This window comes from Chrysochloris asiatica, unplaced genomic scaffold (genome assembly GCF_000296735.1).
Source record: "Chrysochloris asiatica unplaced genomic scaffold, ChrAsi1.0 scaffold00042, whole genome shotgun sequence".
Classification (NCBI taxonomy): Eukaryota; Metazoa; Chordata; class Mammalia; order Afrosoricida; family Chrysochloridae; genus Chrysochloris; species Chrysochloris asiatica.
This window is the reverse complement of record NW_006408560.1, coordinates 8,274,654-8,279,079: the sequence shown is the minus strand read 5'-3', so window position 1 is coordinate 8,279,079 and position 4,426 is coordinate 8,274,654. Positions and strand designations below refer to the sequence as shown.

The window sequence follows — 4,426 nt, the reverse complement described above, 5'->3', positions numbered from 1 at the left end:
GGCACAGGAGGCACTCACTCATCTCTGCCAAGAAATTTGGAGCACCACTATCTGGCAGACTGATTGGAAGAGATCCATATTTGTGCCCACTCCAAAGAGAGGTGACCCAATGGAATGTGGAAATCATCGGAAAATCACTTTGATATCCCATGAAAGTAAAATTTGGCCAAGTGGCAGCATCGATGTACTCAAGTGTGTCAACAGTAGTGAGGTTAGCCCAGGATCGGGCAGTGTTTCATTCTGCTGTGTATAAGGTCGTTATAAGTCAGTACTGATTCGATGGCACCTAACAACATCTCTCAGAGTCCCCCTCACCCTCATTGGCCCTCTACTGCACTAAATGTGAATCCTCCAGTAATGGATCCCTCCTGATGCTGTGTCCAAAGCAGGCAAGTCAAACAAAGTTCTGTGTGACTCGGAGTTTTCATTGGCTAATTTTCAGGAGTGGATCATCAAGCCTTTCTTCCTAGACTGCCTTAGTCTGGAAACACAACTCTGGGTGCCCCTTCTGATGTTTGAAATATTGGCGATATTGCTTCCAGCATATATAAGTACACAAGAGGCCTTAAAAAGTTCATGGAAAAGTTCCATTATCTTTTTTCTTAACTTTTTATTGTGAATTGAGTGAAGGTTTACAGAAGAGATCATCAATCCCACATTCAACGAATCATACATTTCATGTCATTACAATGATTGCAATCCTTTCCATGTATCATCAGTTCACAGTAATTACCTGTCTTCACTTTAACACTTACACTGTTGTGTCTTCCACTACCTTCAGCTTTCCTGTGCCAACTTCAGTCTTGTTCTATATTGCCTTCCCCATCACCCAGGTTAACATGTGTCTACCCTCTACCTACTGAATAATTTTCCCTTCCCTCCCATTCTTGGTAACCATCATAGAATGTTTCTTTATCAAGAAAACCTTTTCTTAACTCTTTTTTTTTTTTTTTAAATGGGAATTTGTTCTTTATTTTTTAGTGTGAACTGAGCTGCTTTGTGCTCAGAATCTACATTCCTGATTGATGATTTAGTGTCTGAGGAAATTTTTAAATTTTATTTATTTTTTTAAGGAAAAATAAAAGCAAAAACAAAAAAACTACATCTTTTCTACCAGGGCCATAATAGCAATGAAACATTGTAAACTGATGAAATTGTGGTTTTGGTTGAGAAACAAGTTGTCTGTTTTTCAGCCCTGATTATGAGAAGGAAATCAGAGTTGTGTCTCTGTGGGTTGCTCTGCCATGGAGGTCAGCAGTTTATACATTATAAACATTTAGTAATTGACGTGTGTGGTTGTCCTTGATTAAGTTCAGATTTTCCCCAACAGGTTACACTGATTTAAAAAAATCTTACACTGAGTTGTAAGAATCCCTGACAGCACTGAAGAATAAGCACTGGAATACTAATGTGATAGCAACAGGTACCCATTATGTAGCTTGCTATGGGATCCAGCTAGTTGATTTGATGTTAGTTGGAGCCTTTCAATTGCAAGGGCAGGTTCAAGGTCCTTGTAGAATTCAAAGCCAAGCTTGTAAAGTTTGTAAAGCCTTAAAGAAAAACAGGCATGTTTCTGATAGAGAATGGGGAGAATCACAGCAGGCTTTATACTCCCCCCCCCCCAATGAGCAGCAGCACAAATATCACTGGGAAGTATTAGCCAAAACCAACTTTGGGCTCTTGCACTTTTGCCCTTAGGTCTGTCTCATTGATTCTTGGTAACCAAGGGTCAACAAACACCACCATTTTGGATTCATTCTAATTCTGGAATTACTGCAGGGATGAGGGAGACTGGAACAGGGTCTGCTCTGTCCCAGACCTAAAATCTCTTCTCAGAGAGAAACTATTAAGTGGTTAATATCCTTTTTTTTTTTGGTCTTAATTTTTTTTATTATTATTTAAGGTTTGTATTGTGGATTGAGTGAAAGTTTACAGGGCATATCATCAGTTTCACATTCAACAATTTGGTTAATATCCTTTTGCATGTGATCTCCATAGTGTACTTTGAATAGTTTTCAGACTTTAGCGAAAAATTAAGACTTCTGCTTAGAACCAACTGAGTACTGATATTTGTTAGGCTGTTGCACAGGGCAAAACTAGTAAAAATAATAAATTAGGTTGTCACACAGTGATCAGAATTTCTGGCTACCAGTTGCAGAAAGAGAAAAACTTAAATGAGGTTTGGTATACATCATTTTTTGCAGGGGAGGTGAAAGAGCCAGTATATGTTGGAGTGAATAGGTCTGTAAGCAAACACTTGATCTCTTTCCTCCAAAGCTCACAAAGCCTTTTACTTCCACTAGCATCAGGAATTCAGCACCTCCCTTGAGTCACATTGCCCCCAATTCTGCCATCAGAAGAATCACTTAACTAAAAAAAAAAACACCCCAAAGCAAAAACCTTTTGCATTCATTTTTGTCGCGTGGTCCAAGGAAGTGAGGATACGACTTTTTCAGTCACGTGGGGTGGCCTCTTGTTCACCCAGCTTTACCTGAAGGGGCCACAAAATACTTCTCCACAACCCGTTGCGAGTTCTGTGTAGCACTTTTCAGCACGGTTGCCTTCTATCACATCATCATCGGATCTCAGGTAGAGGCACTTGTCCTCCAGGGCCCACTCCATGGACTCTATGGCATCTGTGTCCACGCCACCGAGCTGGTCCTGGTCGGCAAAGCTGATGGCTTTCTCCAGCCGCTCCATGGCCTCGAAGCTGCCAAACTTCACAAGCACCAGATGCTCCAGGTGTTCTATCACCTCCACATTGACCTGGCTGCTTCCCTGCAGCTAGAGGCGGGAGGCGTTAGAGGCCAGAGGCCTTGGTTAAGCATGGGGCTTGTTCCTCCACCTGCCTTGACGTCCTGGAGTTTACCTGAGGACCTGCCTTCTAAATTAAACCCTGTCTGCTGCTCAGAGGAACTGGAGGGCCCAGCTGCCACACCCACACCCACATTTCTCTCCCCTTTTCTTAACTTTTACAACAGTAGTCTCATACAACATTTGCCATTTTGTGATTGACTAATTTCACTCAGCAAAATGTCCTCCAGGTTCATCCATGTTATGAGGTATTTCTCAGATTCCTCACTTTTCTTCAATGTTGCATAGTATTCCATTGTTTGTATATACCAAAGTTTGTTTATCCATTCTTCTGTTGGGTGGTTTTGGCTGTCTCCATCTTTTTGCTACTGTATATAATGATCTAATGAATATGGGTGTGCATATATCTACAAGTGTTGTGGTTCTCATTTCTGGAGGATATATACCAAGTAGAGGGATTGATGGATCATATGGTCTATTGTTTTAAATTTTTTTTATTGTGAATTGAGTGATAGTTTATATGGTTGTTGTTGTTAAGTGCTGTTGAGTTGGTTCCAACCCACAGCAACCCTGTATAGAGTTTCTGAGGAACAGCTGGTGAGCTTGAACTACCCATCTTGCAGTTCAAATGGCTTTGCAGTCTGGCACATTAACCCACAGCGCCACACTAGGACTCCAGTTTATGTGGTAGAACATCGGTTTTACACCATCATTTCATTGCAATGATTACATTCTCCTCGGTGCATCATCATTCGACAATATTTGCTTCTATTCCCTCTGTTTTTTTGTGTTTTGGTGTGTGTGTGTTGGGGCAGATGTACACAAAACCACTCAGGAGTATATAATAATTTAAACAATCAAAGGACACATTCTGCAAGCCTGCTTCCTGGCCACCAGCACTCAGTCTTTCTCTTTCCATGAGTCCAGAGTCCTCAGCTGCTCCCTCTCTCAACATCCTCATCTCTGCCTCCACCTCTGGTGTCACTGCTTCTCTGGATAGGGTCCTGTATTCTCTTGTACTCTTCTTCCTTGATGGTCCTAGGGTCCTCTGTTTCTGGAATGTAACTACTCCCCTGTTTTTGTTACAAAACCTCTACCTTTATAGTAGTCATGATTCCAATTACTCAGTATTGAATCAAAGAATCTTATCCCCATTTCTTTTCACAAGATCCGTCTAGACAAAATAAAAACTATTGAGTGGGGGCTCTACCTTCCCCCACATACTCTGAAACTAAACTCCCTCTTGAAAAATCGTAAGCCAGTCACTTTGTGCCTTTATCACCCCCTCATTTTAGGTAGCTAATGTCTAAGTTGCCCATCCCTGTCTACCCTGTATGCAGAAGGGTTAGGACTCCTTCACTCTCAGTTGGTATTTTGAGCTACTACATCCGTCAGTATAGGTCAAGTTCCTCAAATTGTAGCAATTTACACTGGCTTCCTTCATCAAAAAAAATTTTTTTTATCTTCATCTAGTCGAGTTTTGATCATCAAGCCATTGAGGCTAGGTCAAATGAGTACTCTCTGCAAGTTTGGGCGTTTTTGTGTGACTCCCCTCACTTCATATCAGCTGGATGCTTCACTCTCAGCCCTAGCCGTCTGTGACTATGTCCTT

The 4,426-nt window shown here is 41.5% G+C and overlaps 1 pseudogene; it reads right to left on the bottom strand.

Moving 5' to 3' along the window:
* Positions 1 to 2,477: 2,477 nt before the first annotated feature.
* The window catches only part of LOC102832861, a 5,461-nt pseudogene continuing 3,512 nt past the window's right edge, over positions 2,478 to 4,426 (bottom strand).